Genomic DNA, 10,000 nt, shown 5'->3' on the forward strand with positions numbered 1-10,000 from the left:
TCTCAATTTTTTTTTTTTTTTTTTTTTTTTTCCTAACCTAAGTTTAAAACTAAGTGTATTGGGAGGGGTCCGGGTTAGGGAGAGACTCTAAGTGCGTCTCAGGCCGAAGCCTATACGCTCTAGTCATGCAGGGGGTACCATGCAGAGAAGGGAACATGCATATGTGCTAAGGAGGGGGATTGGCCAGCCATGGCAGCAATTGGCGCCATGACTAACTCCCCTCACTTGACTATTCTAGACTATACTAGATAAGTTGGGCCCAGGTAAAACCTGCATAGACACAGGGAAAACCCTGGGCACTTACATGCGGGATGCAAAAATTCATGCATTAATTTCATGCTGGTTGGTTACGGGAGTAGAAGGATGGCTCAGGAAGAAGAGTTGGAAGAGTAGAAAATGTCTACTAAGCAAGGGCGGGAACTTTTCATTTGCAGATGTTATTCAAGGAATCAAATACGTAATTTGTGCTGGAATCACTTGAAAATGGTTAAATTAACTTAGGTATACTTTAGTGTATAGTATGCTGAAAATGTGGAGATAATTTCATGAAGGCTGTTTGCTGTGGAAGCACTAGCAAATCACCTTGTTCAGTGCCACCTGGAATGGCTTTCTTCGTGCACCTCCAAGGATGATGTGATTATTATTGTGAGTAAATTTTGTTTACATTTTCATTGTGTGAATAATAAAACTTTTAACTGTACACACAACAAGCATTTCACTTGGATCTGATGCATTCTCAAGAGTGCAGTTTCTGTTTAGCTTTTAAAACTGGCTGCCCTTCAATTCACTCAAGGTGCAGATGCAAGTTGCTGATGAAGTATTCCACACACATGCTACATTGGAGAAATATTTTAATAAAAATTAAAACTCTTGCAGGATTTCGAATAAAAACTATCCTATTTATCCCTTCTATGTTTTGGTACTGCGAAATTGAGAGAGGTAAGTAAGTTGTGAGGTTATTTTTACTTGCTTGCATGTGAGGTTAGCAGAGCAAAAATATTTTTGAAATTGCAGATACATGGTCACTTTATTTCGTTGCAAACATTTATAAGCTCGTAATCTTATTTAAAGTCTCCATACTTAATGCGTTTGGAAAACCTTCTTTCTCTCAATTTTACAATGGAACAAAATTTTACTTGTATGTGTACATTAATTCCATCTCTAAATGATGTAGGTTTACGCACCGAGATCAGGTACATTGTAGAGAGAAAAACACACGAGTACCTGCTTATTTTGAAGTTTTAATGAGTATATTAAAAAAAAAAAAAAAAAAAACGATAAAAATATAATTGAAAAAGTATATTATTCACGTATTTTTGAGGATGAGGGGAGGGGGTGTTTTTGTCCGATGGTCGTTTATCTTTAAAGAAATTTCCGTTGGACCTGTGCGTTCTTGCTCTGCCAATTCTCGAAAAATGAAATATTTTAAGTCGTCTTTTATGTGCTAACTTCATTATATTTGGCTGCATTCGTATTTTTATTAGTTTTGAAACATTCATGTCACGGAAAATAATCATAAACCAGGACAAAAACGTTTTGACTAAATGTTCTAGGTTGGTTGTAAAACATTTTCTTATTTTATTTCACATCGGAAACATCTGTTAAGTTGTAAGCTTTGTAATGAATGCGACAGTCACTTGTTCGCTGAAGTGTTTGTTTAAGAAATTAGTATTGTAAATTTGTTTATGGTCTTGTTAAATGAAATTTTAAGTGAAATCATTTGGGAAAACAGAGGCTACAGGAATTTTCAACACAACTTGATGACCGACGTTGTGACTAGTGTGGGAGTGTGTGCTCGTGTAAATATCAATTTTTCTTACTCCTCGTGCCGGTCAACAGGAAAACAGCGAGTGTGTTATCTCATCGCGGGCGTGTGATTGCGTGTGGTAAATTGTGCTAGGTTAATTACCGCAAAACTCCACTGTGTGCAAATATGTAGTGTGTCGCTGTATGCAAATATTTGGTATGTCTTTTTTTTTTTTTTTTTTTTTTCAGGCAATACACACTTTGAATTTTACACAATTTCGATGCTGCAACCTAAGTGTATACATGCGAATAGGATTGCTTAAATGAAAAAGTAAAGTAGGAGGTAAGTGCAAATGTTTCCAGGAGGTTATGCACACACAATCTATTTTATGAATTAATAGTTATTATCTAAGAAAATGATAGAAGATTATAAATAATGTGTGCAGAATAATACAGAATTTGCATGTTACACAAAAAAAAAATATATATATATTCCAAATATTGTTAGCAAAATGCACCTAGATTAGTGAGCTGGATTTTTTTTTTTTTTTTGTATTTTTGTTCTGTTGATCCCACGTGGAGTCAAGGCTCCGGGATATAGAACATGTATGTGCAGACAATTAATATTTACATGATGCAAGTTACCAAGAAAAAAAATTTCAAAAAAAAAAAATACATAACATGTTACACAATTTAACTTTATGCAAAACATGAAGCAGCTGTTATCACAAGTCCATTCAACAAATTAACAGTTCAATTTCTCTATTATCAATCAAATTAAAGAATAGCTTCAGAGGGTAGGTAGGATATTCTAGAAGAATTTTTTTTACTGTTTTTTTTTTTAATACTGGTAAATTGTTTTAGTTATTTTCTGTGATATTAAGTTGTAAAGTTTTACTCCCAAGTAATTTAGTCCATTTTCAAATCGCCTAGTGTTATGTTCAACTATCCTCAATTTACTAGCATTTCTGGTGTTATACCTATGTGCGAATATCTAAAAAAAAAAAAAAAAAAAAATAATAATAATTTTTTTTTCTTCTTTTTCTTAAGAATGAATAAAAAGTTTCTAGAACGTATTCATTTATGGCAGTCAGGACTTTAAGTTTTTTGAATTTTGGTCTGCAGTTAGATGATTTTTTATCTTTTGTTATTATTCTAATAGCTCCTTTTTTTTTTTTTTTTTCCCCCAATGTTATATGGCAGAAAGAGTAGAGCTATGGCTACTGTGACATCATGCATTGATGGGAAGGTTATTGTTGGATAACAAAAATTTAGATGATATAATTTTTATTTTTTTCCATACACAACACATTGCAGGTACAATTTTACAGGTTACAGCTGTACCACCTCTAGTATTGCTGCCGACCATCCAACAAATGAGCACACTAAACAGGCATTGATGACATTGTTATCAACGTCTTTTTGAATCTCTCATTATTATACATAACTGCCCACTGAAACAGAGAAACTTCAAAATAGGTGTGTGTGTGTGTGTTTATATATATATATATATATATATATATATATATATACATATATACATACATACATACATACATACATACATACATACATACATATACACTTATATATTTATTTTTTCACTTTGAATTTTGTATGAGGTATACACATGCAAAGATTCACAGCTACTGGGTGGGTGAGTGAGTGAGTGAGTGAGTGATTGATTGATTGATTGATTGATTGATTGAGAGAGAGTGAGTGTGTGTGTTAGGGGGGGGGGGGGGAAATGTGGTGATTGTGGGGGAAAAAAAAATTTAAAATTGAAATTTTTAAAAAAAAAATTTTTTTCTGTAGGGTGCAAAATAGTAGTGCCAACGGCACGTGGTGTTCCCAAGCGGTCACCCATCTAAGTACTAACCACGCTCGACGATGCTTAACTTCGGTGATCGGACGAGAACCGGTGTGTTCATCGTGATATGGCCGTTGGCAATGATATAGATGTTTTTTTTTTGCAGTTTGTATTTGCCACTCGAAATAGCTATACCAGGTGTGATTGTTACAAACAACAGGAGAAATCGTGTAATGAACACTCTTTTACTTCCCCCCCCCCCTCCCCACACACAACACCCACCACCCTCACCATCCCAACCACCAAAGCCCTCTTCAAAATACACTCTCACACACACACACAAACCCACACTCTATAACTGATGAACATTACCATAACTTCTTAAAGCCATTAGATAATATTTAACTCAAGAAAGGTATTGTGATATGTTTAAAGAAAGAAAGGTGAAACCTTTAACTTTACCAGCAGGTATTAGTATCACTGAGGTATCTTCTAGGTTGTAGCAGCAATAGTAGTAATAATAATAAAATTAAATAAGGTAATAAAAAAGAAAAGTTATACATGTGATCAAATCATGAATGTATAAAACTGGAATGAATTTAAATTTTTTTTATTTTTCTTCATAGGCTGTTTTGAAATTGATGAGTAAGTGCCTCTTCTTTTAAATTTTTTAATGCTGAACACTGTTACATAAGAGATGAATGTTTAGAAAATTTAAAAAAAAAAAAGCTAGCCCAGCCCCCTCCCCCCCTCACACAAAATCCAAACAAAAAAAAAACACCCTCCTTCAAAACATCACATAATCATCCAGCCAGCAGTGCAGACGAGAAATTTGCACTCGGGGCCGCCATTTTGACGATAAATTCTTGCATGGCACACCAAAGGTAGGAAAGAATTTAAAAAAATAAAAATAATGGGCGAGCACCCTCGCGTCTGCCTGTAGAAAATGAAGTTAAAAGTAACATAACCTAAAGACAGGCACACACTAGGGTGCTCCCAGGCGGTTGAGAAATTTTTTCCCGCCAAAAGACTTATATATATTATTTATTTTACTGTTTTTGGCAGGGGGCTATGTCGGTCTGTGTGCAAAGTAGTTCCTACTCCCGCCGCCAGGAGCGCGCGCGGTGGGTAGCGATGTTGTTTTTTCTGCTTTCATTTGTTTATTATTTAGAGGGTTAATGCTATGTAAATGTACGCAAGTTTGGTTATGTGTCGGTAGTTGTGCGAGATTTAATTTCCGAAACGAAATTTGACTTTCATCGGCCTGCATTTCTCACTTATTCGGAAAATACATGTGTGTTTATGTATGTATAATAATCGAGTGATTTTGTAATAATTTGGAAGTTTTGTTTGCGTGTGCGATGTGGGGAAGAAAAGGTGTGCACACGAGTCCTAGGGCTATATTTTTTTTTATTGCGAAATATTTACTTCATGTGGTGAAAAATTTTAAATTATTTGTGATGCAAGTGAAATTTTTTTTTTTTTTTCAGTTGGGTGATGTGTTTGTCCTCGTTTGTGTGCAAGGAAGCAAACATGCTGAAGGTAAGGGGCCATAAATGACACTTTAAAATATTAGTTTACCATTAATTTTGGTTAAATATTAAATTGCCATATAAGTAAAATCATGTCAACTGTTGTATTCCACCCAGTATAAGCTGTTAGTAATGGGTACTTAATATAAATAGAATAAATGTAAGCATTTTCGTCTGCATGAAAATTCACTTTTTTTTTGGATCCATTTGTACTGTGGGTAGTTAAATAGTACATTATGTTGTTTTTACTTCGAAGTACAAAACATCTTGTGCATGATTGCAAATTCAAACGCAGTTAAGCATAATATGAATTCGAATTATGTGTGTGTGTGTGTGTATATATATATTTTTTTTTCAGTTTTTTTTTTTTTTTTTTTTTTTTTTTTTTTTTTTTACTGTGTCCAGTTTTAGCACAAATGGAATTATTTTCAAAGTGAATCGATGCAACTGGTCTTTGCCATTAATATTGATATATGATCTAACTAAATTAAATAGAAAGGATTTTTTTATTTATTTTTTTATATATATAAATATATTTGTAGCAATGTACTAATGACCACAGAAGTAAGCAAAAAAAAAAAATATATATATATATATCTCAGCCAGTAAACCATGCGTCTTAAAGACTTTTTTTAATGAAAATATTTCTGCCTTGGTTAAGCTTACATTTACTATCATAGGGATTGAGGGAATTGTAGAACAGCAGCAGAAGCATTTCCTTTCATGATCATGTTCTTGGTCCTGAAAAGGACCGTTTATGTAAGCATGTGCACACCAGACCTGCTCACTTGGAGCTGGTGTATTTGGTGACAGCCTTGGTGCCCTCGCTGACAGCGTGCTTGGCCAGCTCCCCGGGCAGCAGCAGTCTCACGGCCGTCTGTATCTCGCGGCTGGTGATGGTGGAGCGCTTGTTGTAGTGGGCGAGGCGGCTGGCCTCTGCCGCGATGCGCTCGAAAATGTCGTTCACGAAACTGTTCATGATGCTCATGGCCTTAGATGATATGCCAGTGTCCGGATGAACTTGCTTCAACACTTTGTAGATGTAGATTGCGTAGCTTTCCTTCCTCTTGCGCTTCTTTTTCTTGTCGCCCTTCGAGATGTTTTTCTGGGCCTTGCCCGCCTTTTTGGCTGCCTTACCGCTCGTCTTGGGGGGCATCGTAGGTCTGAGCTGTGCCGCTGTCGCTAGATGAGTGAGACGGGAACTGAATTTTTTTCGTGAAAAGTTTTCTTGGCTTCTTGTTGCGCGACCAATCGGAGCGCTCCGCGGCTCGTGATTGGTCGCGCTCCGCGGAGGGACGTGTAACAAAAGTAACGTTCTGTTCTGGCACTCGGGCCGAGCGGTCGTGTTTTTTAGGAGCTCCGAGCGCAACAGAAGCAAGGGGAAGTCTCAAGGCGGAAAGGGTCGAGGCGCAGGAGCGCCTCCCCTTACCCCCCCTACCCCCCGGGACCACCCCCAGGGCAACGAGGGATTCAGCGAAGGGTAAAACAATGTCTCCGCGCAGGCGTGGGAAGGGCCAACCTGGACCCACCCCCTGCGGAGAGAACACTGCCAGCTCCAGCAAAGAGGCAAACACTGCGAGGCAGGAAAACAACATCATGCCTGGCACAATTTCAACGAGCGAAACGCATAATACAGACACCGATAGTGAGGTAGAAATTGAGCTGTTATCCCCAAACAGCTCACTGCGCGAGGACATAGCCCATAGCACAAACATATTCGACATCTTTAACACAGTAATGGCAGAAAACACTGAGAATAATTTTTCGGCCAGTAAAATAATAACAACTCCCACTACCAAGGGAGGCACAAAGAGAGGACTCTCCTCTCCCGACACCCCTGTCACACCAGACAGCCCTCAGGCCCCCCACAAAAACCTGCAAGAAATCAACCAATCACAAAATGGCACACAAGGACAAGTCAACTCAGGAACACCTGACTCAGGCTGGGCCACACAGCACAACTCACGCAAAAAAGGGCGACATGAAGCAAAACGCCATAGGGACGATGAGGAAACCACCACAGCCGACAGCGCGACCACAGCAACTCAATCGGCGAGTGCCTCCAGCCAGCCAGATCAACCAGAGATGCTAGCCCAGACTGGCAACGAACCCCCTACCACACAAGGCGAAACAACTTCCTCTAGGAAAACTGGCTTCGATATTGTCATCCAAGACGAAGCCAGGTATTCCCAATTAGCACAAATATGCAAAAAGTACAGCGCAGGAAAATACACAATAGGTTTTACTAAGGGCAGGACTCTTAGAATTAAAATGCAGATTAAACAAGAGTACCTTGCAGTAAGAGACGAAATAAGGAAACAAAACATTCCAGCCTACTGGTACAGCACAGACAGGGTGAAACCACTGCGAGTAGTGGTGCGACATGTGCCACCTAGCATCACACCAGCTGAATTGAAAGAAATGGCAACGGAATCAGGCTTACCAGTACTGAGCTGTGAGCAAATAACAAAAACACTACCACCCGAGGGCAACAACTCATTCGGAACAATCACTATTAAAACACCAGTATTTATTTTGTCCTTGGCCCCAGGCACAGACACCAAAGAAATATATTCCAGAAGAAACCTGCAACATCTTAGATGCACATTTGAACCATATCAACACAGATCCCCCATAATACCCCAGTGCCACAGGTGCCAAAGATTTAATCACACAAAAAATAATTGTAACATGCCACCTCGCTGCCTGAAATGCGCAGCTCCGCACCTAACTAGCGAATGCCAAAAGCCTTACAGCACACCCCCAAAATGCTGCCTGTGCTCAGGGCCGCATCCTGCGAACTACAAAAAGTGCCCCAAATATGAGCAGGCAGCTCAAGAGTATGAGCACAGTGTAAAACCGCGCCCACATATGCAAGAAGCCCCCTCCAGGGAATCGAACCAAGGCCCCCACAGACAAGTGACAACAGCCCTCAGCTTCGCGCAGGCCTCGGCGCGGCAGGTATCCGAGCATTCCTCGGCGCCTGGCGCGCTGGCCGGGCGTGGGAAAGAGCCGGAGCCCTGCGGGGTGTTGGAGGGGGGGGGAGAAAGCCTTTCCGCCGCTCCCAGCTCGCGCGACAATGGGACCCAGCTTCGGCTTGCAGGAACAGGGGCCGAGACAGGGGGAGATAAGTGGCGCGGCGCGCGCCTCGGGAGGGGCGGGGCGGGGGGCCGGGATGGGCCTCGTGGAGGCTGCCGCCCCCCTCCCCTGTCCGCTGGGGCCACTTCCCACGCTTCCTGGTGGTCCGCCTGCGCGGGCGGGCCTAGGAGAGGGGGGGGCACTCGGCGAGGCGCGCGCGAGCGCGATGGCCGCCCTCTCGTCCGCGAAGGTGAGGGGGGCGGCCCTGCAGGGGGGGAGAGCCGCGCCAGACGCGGTGGAGCCTGCCGCCCCCCCCCCTGCGACAGCTCACACCCCTTCTCCAGCTCCATTCATTCCTGCGGCCTCGCGCGCCGAGGCTCTTCAGGGAGGGGAGAGAGAGCGCAGCGCGATGGCCGCCGGGCCGCTGGAGGGGAGGGGGTTGTCCCCGCCTGGGAGGCGGGTCGCGCCAGACACAGCGGAGCCGCGGGCTTCCCCCCGCGCCCCTTCTCAAGATGCTCGCGCTTCTCCCGATGCCTTGCTCGTGGGGGAGCGGCGCGCGGGGCAGGGCGAGCCTCGCTCGGCGCGAGATTTTCTCCCACGCGTCGCTGCGTCCTCGGGCACTCCTGGGGAGGGGGGGGGGGGCCCCGTCCTCAGCCCCGGCGACCACACACACAGCTCCTGCCTGCAGCCAGGCCACAGGGGCTGCCAGCTTCGCGGAGTTTTTCGCTCTGCTGCAAGAAATGGACTACATAAGAATGTTCACTGTATTCCAGCCATACTTACTCCAGCTGCGAGGCGTCACACAACCGGCGCAGAGGCTTACCATTTTCATGAATGCACTAGCGGAATACTACGCATCTGCTCCCGCCCATGACTGACAACAGGACAACAGACGCGACAGACAACACTGACACAGACGACAGTCTCCAGGGACCATTTAACATTCTGTATTGGAATGCAAATGGCCTTCGCGCTCAGCTCCACGAGCTGCGCGAGGTGTTGCATACTTATGGAGTGCAAGTTGCCCTCATCAATGAAACAGTTCTTTCCACAAACCATCGTCTAAGTGTCCAGGGGTACCATGTGTACCGGGATGACTCCGGCCGCGGTACAGTGGTGCTCATCAAACATGGCATCAGTCACTACCACATCACCACACCTCCCCTCATTACCATGGAATGTCTGGCAATAGTTCTGCCAACCAAGGAAGGAGACTGCCTGCTGGCAGCAGTATACAGATCACCCAGCAAAAAGTTCCACGAGGCAGACCTTGATGCCATTGCAGAAAAATGTGACACATTCCTGCTCGCTGGCGATCTTAACGCCAAACATCCGGACTGGCACTCCAGAGGCCCCAACCCAGCTGGCAAGCGGCTCGCCACCTATGCCCAAAACAAAGGCTTTCGTGTTATTGGACCCGACACACCCACTCACTACCCATACAATGGAAGCCCTGGAGACGTCATTGACATCATTATGACAAATGACACAAATCATACATTTAACCTCACTTCTCTATGCGAACTAGACAGTGACCACAATCCAATCCTATGCGAAACGACGTTTCATTCAACAAAAAATACAGCCCAATACAGACCAACTAAAATGACAAACTGGGAGGAATTCAGCAGCACACTAGAAGACATCTCCTACCCAATCACCGACATGGAGACACCACAAGACATAGATGCTGCAGTTCAGTGCCTGACCACGACAATACTGACAGCTGCGAAGGACGCCTCCTACAACCTCACACAAAGAGACCGAACCAGACTGGAACACCCGACAATAGATCTACTCATCGCAAACAAAAACCAGGCAAGACACGACTACC

General features: G+C 43.0%; 1 non-coding gene across 1 annotated transcript; it reads right to left on the reverse strand.

Moving 5' to 3' along the window:
• Window positions 1-3,576: 3,576 nt before the first annotated feature.
• On the reverse strand, window positions 3,577-3,695 carry LOC134544602 (5S ribosomal RNA). Its single transcript, XR_010077902.1, has one exon. It is a non-coding gene; the product is annotated as a 5S ribosomal RNA (ribosomal RNA).
• Between the last annotated feature and the right edge of the window lie 6,305 nt (window positions 3,696-10,000).

The sequence above is a fragment of the Bacillus rossius genome, unplaced genomic scaffold (assembly GCF_032445375.1).
Source record: "Bacillus rossius redtenbacheri isolate Brsri unplaced genomic scaffold, Brsri_v3 Brsri_v3_scf45, whole genome shotgun sequence".
NCBI lineage: Eukaryota > Metazoa > Arthropoda > Insecta > Phasmatodea > Bacillidae > Bacillus > Bacillus rossius.